At 39.9% G+C, this 15,947-nt stretch overlaps 1 protein-coding gene across 5 annotated transcripts in view; it reads left to right on the top strand.

The window, feature by feature from the left end:
- Positions 1-15,947, top strand: part of PHF21B (PHD finger protein 21B) — a 127,743-nt gene that overhangs the window by 77,466 nt on the left and 34,330 nt on the right. The gene's annotated exons all lie outside the window — the stretch shown is intronic.

Below are 15,947 nucleotides of genomic sequence, written 5' to 3'. Positions count from 1 at the left end.
AGGGAAGGGGCAGGGCATGAAATGCAGTGTTAGGAGTTTCTGAGCAGTGCTTTCTGCTCAAAAGCATTTAAGGGGATCAGCCTGTGCATCCGATCATCTCAAGGGGTGTCTGTCAGGAAGGAGGAAATACTAAATGAAATTAATCAGAATAAAAATAGGGCATTGGGTAGTATCATCTAAATGCACAACTTTTAATTATAGATAGGATTAAATGTGAGTTTGTGATCGAAGTTTCATTTGGGCAGCTCTGGGTCAGCAGTTTGGTTTCAGGCTGTTGTTTACACAGCAGATTTTTAAAGTGTTTTTGGAACATTGTTGAGTGTAATGGAAGCAATATCTGCATTGAGAAGAGTATCTAAATAAGTCCATGCTTAACAAGCTGGCGGATTGATTAGATATGTATCACACCTCTTATTAGAAGGAAGAAACATTGTGATGCTAGTGATCATTGGAATCCGGAAGCACCAGAAATTGTATATTCCAGAAACTAGCAGTATGTGTATGGTAAGGACTTCCTTGGCAGCCTTTTAGTATAGTTTCAGTGGATGAAGACATGACTCATGGAGCATTGCTGAGGAAATGGGGCAGTGCTATCAGGACAGCAGCTCTTTCTCAAGCTTAGAGCTTCATTTGGATGGGCTGGGGCAAGATGTTTTGGCAAAAGCAGAATTTTGCTGACTTCAGCTGAATTTTGCTGGCATATTCTGTATGTACCCCGGGGGTGCTTTGCCTTCAAAGAGTAGCTATTGTTATTCTGCACACAGAACACTCTGTGGCTATTGGATAGGTGCTGAATACCAGCACATACTTGTGCTCCTACTATAAAGAGGTTTTAATATAAACCTCTGAAGCTATATTTTGGAATTGTGTGTGGCATTTGCTATTTCCTATCCTAGCCACTGTTTCCTAACTGCAAGCAGGATCTGAGGTTGCTTTGCTGAAGGACAGAGTCCTATCCGCTGCCCTGGAACACTGCACCGAGCAAAGAAAATGCCCTCTGCCACCTCCTCGTTCTCTTCTAAGTGGCAAAACCGAGGGCTAGCAGGCATCTCGGAGCCTTGTTTGGGAAAAGCAGAAGGCCTTTTGGCCGCTTGAAAGGCAGTTGAAGCACCCAGCTATGGGAGAACAAGTGAGGAGCAGGGAGTGCAGCTGTCAGACCACTCGACTGCTTTCCAGGAGCCATGATGAGAGACAGAAAGCGCCAGGAGGCCTGTCTGCATTGGGCCATGGAGCCCCAAGATAGCAATGCACACTGCAGCCCCTCAGGAGCGTGGCACACAGGGGCTCTGCAGAGGTGCTTCGTGCCCTGGGGGCTGTATCCTGGCTGCTGCTTGCTGCTCGAGGTAGCCTTTGCTGCACTGCTCTGCTCGCACAGGTAGTTAAAATCTGCTCGCTGCATCTCTCCTTTCTTTTCTTCCCACACATGTATCAATACCCCTGCATCAGCTGGAGGAAAGTTGGGCAAGCTGCCCTGTGCACATGTGCTGTTGCATCTTGGGGCTTGTCTGTGCAGGGAGGTTATTTGAAAGTAAAATACAGCATGAGGATTTATAGTGCTCTAAATTCTTAGCAAGACAGTAAACTCTTCTCCACAAATGCTTCATTAACTCCACAGCTCAAAGAACTGCTTGTATCCTTGTTTAACTTGAGCAGGCCACATGGGTATTTTTTTTTCCAGGAAAAAGTGGCTTTTATACATGTAGGTGGATGCTCATATATACTTGTTAGCTATCTGCTTATTCAATTTACCAGAAAAAAAAAGCATTCCAAAAGTTTAAGAGCATATCTCTGCCTGTTACGGACATTTTTCAAAATAGTTTATTTGCAGGATGATTTATTACCTTTCTCTTTTCCATCCCACTTGATATACTCTATTCTGCTCTCCGTAAAAGTGCTTCCTCCATAATTGGAAATCCACCTGCGTGTATGACTAAGTCTTCTTGCCTTTTATTTATTATTAGTATTGCAGTACAGTAGTACTTGGAGGTTTTATTTATAGATATATTTCTCCGTATTGCTTATATGGCTATATATAGCTTTCTTCTATGATCCATGCTGCTGTAGTGTCCAAGTACGGGCAATAGTTAATTTATCCTCACAGTCTAAAGTTATTAGGACTATTATTCCACAGTTTACCATTGAAAAACTGTGAGATAAAGGGTCCATTTATTCTCCTTTGTGAGAAACTCTCATGGGCTGCATTGAGCAGGATCGCCATGTTGGCCTCCACACTCTCAGACGTGTTCGCACGGCAGGTGGCCTCCTTGGGAAAAAGAGGAACAAGGGAAAAAATGAGTTTAGATGGAGAATGTGGTGTGCTAGGAGCATTCTATTTTAACCAGCAATACTAGAGAGAACTACACAAAAAGCCTGTCGCTGGAAGGTTCTGAGCAGGCAAGTGCAAGAGTGAGGTTGTAGTGCTGTCCATGCCATTGTGCCCTGTGCAGTATCATAGAACAGAAGTGCAGAATCTCTTGGATCAGCTTTTGATAGCTTGAAGGCAAGTAGTCTTCAGGGTGTATTTGTAAATGTAGCTGTGGAGAGGCGCCTCAGAGAAACTCAAAAAAGGACCACGAGAGAGAGAAACCCAAAGATTGGAATCCCCCACAAGCCCTACGCTCCATCCTGTCATTGGGGCTTTACTAACTTTTACCTCTACCATTAGAGTGCTGCAAAGAGTGTAGTAATTTTAGGAAATGGATTATAGAGTACGCGTGGCAGATTCTGCTTGCATTTATGCCCTCTTAGTTGCAGATATATTAAGTGAGGCACATGAATTTACTCCACATTTAAATACGGGTAGCTAAGAGCTGAATTTGGCCTTACTACACTGATATATCCTGCGTAAAAGCACTTTAAAATTTGTATTTCTTGCTAAATAGCATAAAATTACATCCTTTCAGGTTAATTAAACCGTTTTGCAATGCTGGTTGCTGTTGATGGGATATTTAAATGTCACATTCAGTATAAGCACTTACATTTCCTGATTATAAATAGCTTCCTTTTCGAAAATCCCAGATATATGTACAGGTCAATATATCTGAAATTTAATGGATTTCTGCTTTTCTCAATCTGCATTTCCATTTGGCCAGCAATAGGGTCAAACTCGCTGATAACAGATATTGATACTCTTCACAGGTACCAGTGACTGTCAGCAACTGAATAAAACCTGATGAGGCCCAGCATGGGAGTCCTCCCATACCCAAGGGATTCTAGTGAAGGTGGAGGGTTATGCAGCAGGAAAGGGCAAGCAGGAGTGGACTTGTGCTGCTGTCTTGTGCTTTGCAACCTTGCTGACTGTGTTTCTACAGAAAATGGAGATAACTACAATTACTTCTGTTTTGTCAGTGATTCCTGCTACTGTAGGAGTGCGGATGAGCTTCCAGCCTGTTCCTATTATCTAGACAGTTTAGAAGAAATTGCTTGACTCGTGTATGAAGAATCAACCCAAAGAGATCAGAGTAAAGAAGGGAAATTGTTTCACGCCTCTAGGGAGCTGTTTCAACTTCTAGTAGGTCTTAAAATATAGTGATACAGAGACAATCCTCTTGAGGAAGTATCTGTGGTATTTTTATACATATGTATATGCCCTCCATGTAAACACCTAAAGTTCAGAGCCTCTTATTGTCATGAGGCGGCTGTATAACACAGTATTGCTTGGGTGCTGATCAGAGTAGCTCCCACTTGCTTTGTTTCCCTTCAGCAAGCTAAAGAGGGCCCTGAAAATGGTAAAAAAAAAAAAAACCCACCAACAACAACAAAACAGGAGCAATTTTGCTGTAATTAGAGGCTGTCTGTGCCTCACACAAATTGCTGGGTGAGCGCTCATGCGAATGGCATTTCCCCAGGTGCCCCTGTGTAAAAGGGGCGAGCAAGAATGGAAGGGGACGGGTGGGGAATTTGAGGGCTGTGTGATTCGGACTCCAAGTGCAGTTTGTAATCGGGAGAGATGATCAGCTTGGTGGGGGCTGGGAAAGCAGCTCTTAGGTTTTCTAAATTACAGGATACATAAAAACTCCCACTTATTCTGCATGCACTGTTACTTTAATAAAAAGCACCACTTTAGGAAATGAAAGGCTTTGGAATATAGCCAAAATGTCTTCACATTATTGTCATCAAAAGGTCTTTTTTTCTCGTTATCCATGTAGTTTGTGGGGCAGTTGAATGATTTTTAGGAATTTGAATGGGTGATACTGGGCTGTACCCTCCTATTCAGCATCTTTCGATGTTCACATTACCAACACAAGCATGGTAAGATTTCCTGTTGGTGTTAGAACTGCATCAAGATTGGGCAGTAGGTGTGGTACTAATCTCCTAGTGTGTATTTGAGTCTATATTTAAATTAATTGAAAACCTCTTCCAGAAAATACTGCTCTTAAATTATCTTATGTATAACTGGGAGAGAGAGATAGGGAGAGAAAGAAAGAGGGAGAGAGAAGATGTTGTAAATACAGAGTGCTGATGAATACTCAAGTAGTAAACAGAAATATCTTAGAAGTCATTCCTGACAGTAATAAAGGCAGCAATTTGATTTCATCTGTGGATAATAAACTGGTTTCACATTGCAGTAAAAGTGGTGCTTATATTATATTAATATTTATTAGCACTTATTGATGTTAGGGTTTAGTTGTTATCTTTTCTTCATATCACAGCCATTTTATAAAGATTCAAGTTAAATTGCTACACAGTCAGCAATTAAAAGTATTTCTGCAGGTGAGCGAGAGGAAAAAAAAATCGACCTATGAAGATATTCCTGTATGAAAGACCAGAGCCTCACAGCTTAGGAATCTATCAAGTCGTGCTCCAGTTCGTGTAGTTACGTGGGTTTATATTAGCTAAAGCCCTAGCTCCCTGTGTGAGTACTTAAGCACAGGAGCACTCTTCTCATGTTTATGTCAGAATTGCTTGTATGGGCTTCCTGTTGTTTAATGATATATTTTTATTTCTATTTGTTGCTTTGACTGCACACAGTATCTCTTAATAGGAAGGGATTATGTATTACATTCAAGGGCCTTTTTTGTGTATGACGTGTGAAGGATTTCTACCTTGTAGGATAATGTGAGTCAGAGAGTGATCTGATCCAAAATTAACTAAATTTGCTCATCTCTAAATTTAGAGGCAAACTGAATGGCAAGAGGGATATATTTCAATTCCCATCAGTGGCAAGGACAGAATGTTGGCGGATGGCTGTTAACGGCTACATTGTGTGATTCTCAATTGTATGTATGTGTGTACGTGTGGGAAAAGACTAGTTACTAACTTTTATTTATCATGAGTCTGCTTTTTATTTGACTGTGTTTTAAATCATTCTTGGACTTGAGCTTGCCTCAGTGCAGATAATTCTCGTGCAGAAGTTGCACTGTAAACTTGAGTCACATTTTTGACCTGTAGGTAAAAAGGCTTGCTTTGGACTCGGCTTTTTATCATTATGAAAACTGAAACATAGGCCCTTTTTAAAATAGGCTGCGTACCAGGCAAGGTAAGAAAACCAAAATTCTTTTTCTTGATCTTGCAATCGGGCTTCGACATCATATTTTCAGGGAACAGATTGATATTTTGTCCTTCATTTGAACATAACCCTGAGTTTAACATGTATGTAATTCCAATGTCTTCAGTAGGATTAATCATGTACTTTTAACCGAGTTTGTGTTTTTTCTGTGCTGGGGTCTTAATCTTTTTGATTATTCTGATTCAAAGTACATTTTTAGGGAAAATGATTAGTGAAAACAATTTTGTGGAATTTCTTACATGCAGTTGCTTATGACTTAGTGTTAGATTATCATTAAGGTTATGTTTAAGTACAGTTGAAAGAGATCAAGATCACTCCAAAAGCAAATGAGCACAAAAAAAAAAAAAGCATCAAGGAAGAGGGGTAATGATCTCATCTTTTATTATGTAAGTAATCTGCCCGATGTACATGGGATGCATTAGTTGTTTAAAGCTAAGCATTTGCTGTGTTACTTTTGGTCCAGGGATCTTGTTGCAGAGGCAGAAAGTCTTTTTTTCTCTCTGGCCAAAACTTGCCCTTGGAGACATGGCCAGTGAAAGCAAGAACACATCCGCATGGCTTTTACACTAGATGTTTGGTTAACGGGACAGCATTTCCTTTTTTTTTTCCCCCCTCATCTGTGAGATTCTTATTACAGACTTCTCTGTAGTCTCTTTCCTGTGTTTGATTTTATTAAGTAAGACCCCAGCTCAGTGACTGTGTCATCAAATTTGCACATACATTGATGGATTGTGATATTATAAACAATTTGGTTGTTGCATCCCTCACTGATTCAAGCAGCAAGACTGGAGATAAGATCATTTTTACATACAAGATCACTGAACTAGCAGCAATTGAATAGGTGATACTAGAAGGTGCCTGACAGTTTTGATAAGATTTAAGTAACATTTTATGTCCCATAGTTTGCTGAAGTGTTAATGGTGATTTAAAAGTCTTAGCTGCATGTAAAATACAGCTCAGATATGTAAAATAAAAATACAAGTCAGCCTTAAGTCAGCCTTACTTAATTTAATGTAACACACATTTCTCTTTCAAGAATCAATACCTTAGACATTCAGAAAAGCAGCCATTTTAGCATAATAGGATTGAGAATCTTGTGGAAATTTGGCAGGGACACTGCAAGATTTGATTTTAGAAACTGTTTGTGGTGCGTGATTGCAGTTGCTCTAAAAACTATCACCACCCTGTTTTCTGATCTCACACTGCTTACTTAAAAGTGAAACTTCCTTGTGTTCATTTTCCCCTCTGTTTGGCTTCTCAAAACATACTGCCACTTGACAAGTTTGAACAATCTATCAAGTTGCATCACTTTTTTTTTTTAGTGTTTCTTGTTATATCGGCAGTAACATTGCATATATCAGTATTGCTTGAAAAGAAAAGCCCAAGCACCCTAGTAAGTACAAGCAAATACAAAATTTTGGATTTCTGGGACGTTTGTGTTGTCAATGTGAGGTTAAAGCTGGCCTAAATACTGTGATGTTCTCAAGGCTTGAGGAACTCAAGTGCCAACTCCGCTTTCTCTGGCCAGGGTCCAAAAAACTCCAAGAGTTTAAAAGTTGTTACCTAGAACCAGAATCCTCCCAGGCCTTGATTTACAGTATTTTCTCATTATTTCCTCTATTAAGTTTCATTTCATAAGTCTTCACATAACTAAATACGAGTGAACGAATTCTGTGCACATTTTTAAATATGTAAATTTGGAGCATCTCCACTGCAGTCAAGTATAGTGACACTGGATTTGTACCAGTAAAGCTGCTCACAAAGTTTCACTGTTACCTAAAGGAATACGTCACTAGCACGCCTCTTAACATTTTCTCAACATCAATAAAATAAGCTTGATATGTCAGTAATGATTATTATACCTCACTCATTATATTTCATTATTATATTTCATTCAAAAAATGAAAAGAAATTTCAGGTAGTGTAGTTCTCTCTACATCTCCCTGATAGTCATTGTGGATGTAACATACAATTGTCCAATTAAAAAAAATATTTTAAAAAACTTTCTTCTTTTAACTCTTGGGAATGGCTGTTGAATGAAGACAGGTACCTGCAAAATGTTATTGGTTTAATCTGAGGTGCATAAATAAGGATTTAATTGTCTTCAAGGCTGGGCAGCGGCTAAGCAGAACCTTTTGAGAATATAGTTTTGAACTGTTTAGCTGAAGCCAGGTTGGACATAGCTACGCTGTGTCTTTCTCTGAAACTTGGCCTACCAGGACCTTGGAAGATGTTCCAGTGTGCAGGTTTGTCTAGGACTAGCAGGACCAAACCTCCTAGTTCAAACCTTCTAGTTGGGACCCAGTAAAAGTCACATGAGCTAGATAAATAGGAGGCCAGCGCTGTTTTTTTTTTTTTTTTTAAATGCTGATTTTATGTTAATTTCATCACTCCAGAAACTCCGGATTTCTGGGCTATGAGACAGAGGAGTCTGTGCTGGTTTTAGTTTTTATAAGGTTGGATCTCCTGGTGCTAACATATATACAGGGCCTTAGAAAGGAGAGAAGACTTTCTTATTGTGTGTACGATTTCCTTGTTCTGTCACTGTGGGGAAATACTGGCTCATGTCAGTACGTTTACAACTCTGGAGAATATGTGTAGTTTATTATGTATTCTGTGTGTGTGTGTATTCACATCCATATTGCATGTATATACATATATGTGTATATATATACTATATATGAATTTACCATATCATGTTATTATCTGTACAAATCACAGAATCACAGAATTACAGAATGGTTGAGGTTGGAAGGGACCTCTAGAGATCATCTGGTCCAACCCCCCTGCTCCAGCAGGGACACCTAGAGCACATGAGACAGGGTGGCATCCAGGCAGGTTTGGAAGATCTCCAGAGAAGGAGACTCCACAACCTCTCTGGGCAGCCTGCAGTCAGACTTATTAAAAGCACATGCTCCTTATATTATCCTTAAAAGCACATATTCCTTATATTATCCTTATATTTATTAAAAGCATATGCTCCAAACTAGCAAACTAAATGGCTATACATTTAATCATGCATTTGGTTAAAGCTAAAATAAATAGTATACTTTGTATAAATTGTTTAATAACTATTATATAAATGCATATATAAAAATAAGTACTTGCAGTTTTATATATATCTTAAATACATTTTATGTATTTATAAATATATAAAACATTGCATTTTTATATATTTATACTAATATATTTTATATGTTATACATACATATGTCTGTATATAAAAATGCAAGTGGCTAATTATTTTGAGGTATTTGCGCATAGATTATGGATTATCAGATCAATGTCTGACACAAAAATGCTATGAACATAATTAGTAATTCAGTAGTGTTTGTTTGGATAACAGGTAAACAGGTAAGAATTTTTTTGATCCGACTCCCTGAATCGGCCATTAGCGTGCATTTGCTGGATTTTTTTTCCTTTTCAAGCTAACTGTAAGGAAGTGAGAAAGATCTGGAGGTCACAGAATAATCATCTAATGCAAAATATTGTATTTAAGTGATGTTTTTTACTTGCACACCGTTACCAAAATGCTGCTTCTATTTTCATGTATCACAAATGCCAGACACATGCTCTGGACAAGACAGCCCAGGTAAGAGTTACAAAGAAGTCCATTTCTCAGTGTTCTCTTAGCAATTACATATTTCAGAGGAAACAAATGCAACATATACATAATACTAATAACACATAATACAAATGCAACAATCTACATAAAAAATCAGCCCTTCTATTTGGGTAATTCTTCAAAGAATCCACTGCATTTGCAGGAGTCCATCATCATGCAAAACAAAGTCGGCTGCTTCAGTATTTGCAACATTTCCCTTTGGCTGTATGTAGCCCCATAGCTAACAATATCGACGGTGCCTTTGCACAGCTTCAGTCTCAGAACTGCGCGTGCCAAAGGCAGGGATCCAGTCACAATGGCAGTTCCACCAGGCTGAGCTAGAGCACTGTTTCCCAGCAGGTTTTGGTGATGGGCAGGCGGCTCAACAGTGCTGGGGAGGCCACCTAAAAGCAAATAAAGTGAGCTCATGGGCTGCTGTGCGCATTCAAATTAATGCTGCTCAGGACAGTTCTTGTTTTCTTTTTCTCTCTGTAATGATATTAACAGTAGCGTTATAAGCTCAGTCACGTTTAGGTGCACTTTGCATGGAATTCAGGCAAAACCTTTGTGATCCTTCCCACTGGCATTACAGCAAGGCAGGGAAATGGCATCCCGCTATTTGGGCTGATTTGAGCTAATAGCTTGCAGCCTCCAAGAAGCTTGCAATCATCATCCCGTGTTCGCCTTCCCCTTCCCTTGCTTCCACCCGCAGCTACGAAACGTCGCTGTTTGACATGCCCTTCCTCTGCTCCTTGCTGGGGGCTTTCCTAAGGTAGTTCCAGTACTCGAAAACTTCCCTTTTTCCCTGATTATCAGGCTGAATTAGTTCAGCTTAGTGTCTGACAACGAGGCCCACATGGCAGTGAGCAGTTAGATCCTCTTGGACTGTCTCTGCACTTGTGTTCCCCAGCTGGTCAGCAGGAATGAGGAATGCATTAGGAAAGCTCAGAGCAAGGCGCTGCCAAAGCGGCTTCGAGCCCTGGGCTGCTGAGTACTGCTTGGGGCCTGCTGTTTTTCTTCCCTCAGAAATATTTTTGCAGCTTGTGAACAGAGAATCAGTCATTTGAAGCCGTTAGTCGTTAAAAACAACAACAAGCTGGAACAGTTTAGGAGCTAAACAGCAAATCTTTCCGGAGTCGGCTGAGCAGGGGGCTGTAGGTGTGGTCACAACTGTAGAGTGTGGCTGCAACTCATTTGTGCAGGAGGTTAATAATTAATTGAATCTCATTTCTGAATGAGATTCTGATCTGATTCTGATGAGATTCTCACCAATAGGTACATTCAGACTAATGCAGTTCACTTAACCAAACTTCCTTCCTTTTTTTTTTTTTTTTCCCAGAAGTTATAATGGGATCTAATGACTGACCAAAGATCCTGACTGTTTGTTTTGATTAAAAATAACCATGGCCTTAAAATAAGTATACTAACCAATAAATAGCGTGATGCAACCTGAACTTCAGACTAGATGTTTGCCATAGCATCTATCCCCTTGTGTAGGTGACAGATGGGACTTCAAGGAAACTCGTGAACTTTATTCAGCTTGTTTTTCCTGCGTTAGCAGGCTTGTCCAAGAGGTGTTCAAACTGCGTTTCTAATTTTCAACCCATTCAGATGGGAATAAGTAAGTAGCAAGAAGTGAGGGTGGTGGTTTGAAAGGTATAAGAACCACAGTAGAAGCACAGGCAAATTCTTTGCTTTATCTCTGCATTTACTGCGCTGATATCCTCACGAGCTCTGCTATCACTGTCTGCTCCTGGGTGGCTGAAAGAAATGAATATTACAGAATCAGCAACAGCTAAGAATTTGGTCACGCTGTGACTTTCAGAGTAGTCTGAGCAATTCAAGGTGGTATCGGGCCTCCTGCTGCCTATTCCTACCCGCTTACTGGCCTTGTTGAGAGGCAGGGGGAGCAGCCGCAGCAGCAGCATCTGGCTTAGTTTGAGTCTTTGCTAATTGGCTCTGATGGCAATTGCTTGAAAAGGTAATTTTAGTCCCCGCAGAAATGGTTGTTTCAAGATACCGATGCATAAGAAAGCAAACAGGGGGAGTTGTTCTGCCTCTGAGCGGATGCCTGCCTTCCCGTAACAACCAACACGCGTGCAAGGGCAGGGTTAATGAATCCTGCCTGAGAGGAAGGGAGTGGAGAAGAGGAGCCCTCACTTCTAAGGGCTGCAATAAAATTCTTTGAATTTCTGTGAAATCCCAATTTAGCTATTTTTTGCACAAAATGTCTGAAGTGCAGCCTCTGTATGCAGCTTCAGCATGAAACTGAAATCAGTTAGACCATTCCTCCAAATTTTTGGAAATGCCATGTACAGCAATTTCATCATTCTTTACAAAATTAAGAATGGTTTCCATGGAATTTTTACAGGAATAACACTTAAAAGGCAAGAAAAAAATGTGTACGTACATATGTGTTGCAGGAGCCTCGAGTTATGTTTAAGTGCACATTGTTTTTTTTTACGGATGGAGTGTATGGAAAAATAATAGCACTCATGTTTATGGAAGCTAGAGCACAGTAACCACCTCAGATTATGGAAGCAAGGTGCAGCAAGTTTTAAGTCAAATGAATTTGGAGGTTGCATTTAGTGCTCGGCATTTATACAAAGCAAGCTCAAGGTTGAATGCAGCATTCAAGTTGTAAAATGGATGTAGAATGGGTAAAAAAACCCCTGCAATTACTTCAGTGACGATCCATTCAGGTTAAGAATTTTCATCTTTGCTGTTGCCATAGCAATCTGTTCCCCTGTCACTACCACATTAAAAATCCATTCTGTAAAACTGTTGTTGCCAATATTGAACACATAACAGACAAAAACATTTTTTTAATAGCCGAAGTGTCTAATTTGCAACGAGAAGACCTAGATCTTAGAGAGCTGCATATGTACTTAAAAAAAAAAAGATTAGCAGTTGTATGTATAATACATTGTACAAACACAACATTTCTGCTGCAGTATTGATGTCAGTATAAAATAGTTTGCAAACAAAATAAGAATGCTGTGTCAGTTGAGCTCAAATAATTGAACTGTTCTAAGATAAACAAGCCCATACATTCCTGAGTTAAGCATTTGTTTTGGTAACATGCTGTAGTGGAAGGCAGGCATTGGAAACTGTGTGGCTGTTTAACCTTTTGCTACTGATTGTGCCGGATTTTCCTTAGTGCTGGATTGCAGCTGTTTTAGCAGTCGTTTAAAATGTAAAGATCTTCCCTATGCGGAGGTTTTATTCTGGGCTGAAATGTGGGAGTTTAGTAAACTCAAAAATGTGCCTAAGTCATTAATTTACAAGCTCAGGCATTGATTAAAGGACAATAGGCAATAGGAAGCCAATTGTATGGCCCTTAATCTGGCCATGGGCACTAAACCTGGGCCCTGTTTCTGCCACAGAAGCCTTTGATCCTCTAAGCATCTCCAGCTTCCATCCCGTAAATTCTCCTGCTCCCTCCCTGCCATACTTCCATACACATTGTGGGAGACACTAGAAAAGCCCAAGTAGACTTAGAGAGAGGAGAGATTTGAAGTTATCTTTGACTTTTATGGACCTTTTTTATTAAAATGCTTAGAGCTGTAAATGTAGTAATAAGAAACTCATTTATCTTGACAAAAGTGCTGCCATAAACTATTTGGCGCTCATAAAATAACCTTTTAAATTATTGTTTCTGCTGGTATCGATAAATTCATACAAAGTGCTTAAAGGTCAGGCATTGCCAGAAAAATGTCTTTTCAGCTTGTTAATTAAAGGTTTATAAGAATGTGCACCAGCTTGCTCTTTGGACAAATCGGGCAAAAGAAAGGAAGGAGGAAAGAAAAAGCCCCACGTGGATGAGAAGGATAGGCTGGAATTAGTGAGTGACACATATTTGATCTAGCCGGCCAGTCATCATGGAGACATCCTGGTCTGATAGTTAAAATCAGATCTAAAAATTTGGCTGCTCAGCATCTCACCCGCCTCAGCAGGTGAGATGAGTTAATCAGTTGTGTGGGTGACACACTGGGTTTCCATCTGTGCAACTGTGGGGTGCCGGCCCAACATTTCTTTGCCTCTGGACCTCACTGTTTTTTATCCCTGAACTGGAGACAATAATCCCAGCCTCGGTGAGGTACCCTGGGATAAAACATGAAGTGTATTATGGGAATGGTCCCGAGTTTTCTGTCCAAGCAGGGAAAATAATGAAACAATGTAAATAGTGAAAAATAAAATAGATTCTCAAACATATTTCTGTCTCGACACATTAGAGTGCTCTTATTAATATGAGTTTAATATTTTGGATTTTCCCTTGACCGTGTGATATTTTTTCCTTGACTATTAAATAACACACATCTTTCCTTGGAAAGATTTGTAAGCAGTAGGCTACATCTTTGTCACTGAAAATTTCATAACCTGCGAATGCCGTAATTCGCTTTTGTTCTCTCGAGATAACTGCAGTACTCCAGCATCAGGAAGATAAATCTGAGGGAGTTTTGGGGGAATGCAGATGACACAACTAATGGTAGTTCCATTCTTGGATTTCCTTAGACAATACGTTCCAGCTTTGTTTCTGAGTGAAGCTAAGAGAACAGCACGGTTTTATAGTGTTTCGTGTTTCTTCTCTCATTCACATTCCTTTTGGCTCAGTCATTCTGTGTTTTCAAACATAACAGGGTTGGCACAAACACACATGCATAGGCTGAGATGATCTCCTTTCACACGGGAGAGAAGCATTCTATTCTTGACAGATTTATTTTGTTGCTCGTGATTGATATTCGTAGTAGTACAAGGAAAGAGATTTATTACTCAGACATGCGGAGTTGTGTGCATCCTACCAACTGATAACCCTCTCTTATCTAACTTCTGAATAATTTGATTCTTATCTTTATAGCCAATTCCCAATCCATTCAGTGTCAGCACTTCGGATTTTAATATGTGGTTATTCTGTTGGGCAGACTGAAAAATCCCTGCAAATCCAGTCATACCTGTAGGGATATGAATATCTGAATGTGTGTTTTCAAGGTCTGTATAAAAATGATGAGAGATGCAGCCCTTTTCAAGTACAACCTCCTGGAAGGAAGAACTTGTTCTAACTTGCTGTGGAAGGTGCATCTGCAGCCCTAGAGAAGTTGGGGGGCCTCTGAGGTTTTCCAGGGAAGACTTGGGCACTTCGCGGGTCAAATGAAATCTCATTCTGTTTTTAAAGAATAAGGAATGGAGGGAAAACGTGGATCATATTGAGGGACAAATTTTCAGCTCTTCCAGTGTGGGTTTGGAAGTTGGTTCTGGGCTTCACCTTAACAGCGAAATAACTGGACTGAAGTAATTTGAGTTTCTGCTGGTATAAAACAGGAAGCTGTGACATGTTTAATGATTTGTAGGAGTAGAAGCCCTCCTCCTCTCCAGACCCTGCAGGAATTCATCACATTCTCCATCCCAAATTCCGAGACAGCGTTGTGGCAGAGGAGCAACAAAGTCATTCATTTGGATGGTTTATAGGGTCCTTTGCCCTTCTTTTTATCCTGCCTTTGCCTCCGTGGGTGGCATTGCTGCTTTGTCCTGCTGCTGCTCAAGACAGCGTTAGTGGAGTGTGTGTTCAGGGCATGATCCAGAGTACTGATAATCCATGATGATCTGCATGTTTATAACTGCATAGGTCCCCCTTTTGGTTAACTCGGCCAACTCCTACGCGCATTTTGGTCTTTCCTGGATACATCACAAATGCAAACGTCTCCAGGAGGAGTGGTAGGGTTTGAAAATGTCTGCTCTTTAGGGCAAGATTATTAGAGATATTCTGCATGGAGATGCATAGAATTCTTATCAAATACAAGTTAAAATGAGGTAAATTATTTTATTACTCTATTGGTGCCACCTGAGAAGGTTGTGGCAGCACAAATCTGAAAGAATTTCTCTTTGTCTGAACTCTGATTACATTATATTTACATTATATGGAGAAACCCAATTGAACTAGTTTGTCTTTCCCTATTAGACATTTCGATAAATCTGGTAAGTTTTCTGGGCCAGAGACCAAGGGGCGCTTGCTCTTACAGCGCCAGCTGTCCACTTGCTTGTATCTTTATGTCTTCTTAACGTAATTAAAGAAGTTTAGATTAAAATTACAAAACCCGCTTTAAGAGAATTGGCCAGTTAACCAAAATATGAACTCTGTGTGGGAGGGTGAGAGCATGAAAGAGGGCAAAGAGGAATGTGAGGCATTCCTTGCAGATCTAGGAGCCCATTTTAACTGTGTAAGATACCAGTTCCTGGTTGTGTGGGAGATAAGTGACAGTTATTTACAATGTCTCCAATACAGTATTATTCAATATTATAATAAAGTGTCTATGAGTGAAGCTTTAAGAGCTTTTTTTTATCCCAATAGATGTATGAGAAATGAGTTAAGGATTGGCATTGCTTGGATAGTTTTAGGGGGAAAAAAACTTGTGTGTATGTGATTCTGTATCATCACAAAGCCATATTTTGCTCATCACTGGGTATCCAGCTTGATTCACCAGGCACAGAGATAATACTGGGTTAGAAGTATCACTTCACTATCTACCAGGTAAACTTCATGTAGTCTACAGCACAGTTTTTGTTTATAGGAGGAGCTAATCTCTTAGATAAGATTCAAATAAAACTATTATTTAACCAAAGGTGAGTAGGGAAAATAAACTCAAATCATAGTAGTTGTTCTGCTGGACACATGGATGCTGAGTGCTGTGGTGTGCTATAGTAGATAGAAAAGTATTTTTCAGTTTTAATAATTCAGTATTTACTCTTCACTAAGACACAGTGAATGTTCCTCATGACCCTGGTCCCGTGAAATGTATCATTCTAGCAGTGCAGGTTTTGAAGTTTTGCTGTGACATG

Source organism: Tinamus guttatus, unplaced genomic scaffold, assembly GCF_059628265.1.
Source record: "Tinamus guttatus ecotype Peru unplaced genomic scaffold, ASM5962826v1 Tinamus_guttatus_pri_ptg000749l, whole genome shotgun sequence".
NCBI classification, from domain to species: Eukaryota; Metazoa; Chordata; class Aves; order Tinamiformes; family Tinamidae; genus Tinamus; species Tinamus guttatus.
Note: the sequence above shows the minus strand (reverse complement) of the source record. Positions and strands in the feature narration are given on the sequence as shown.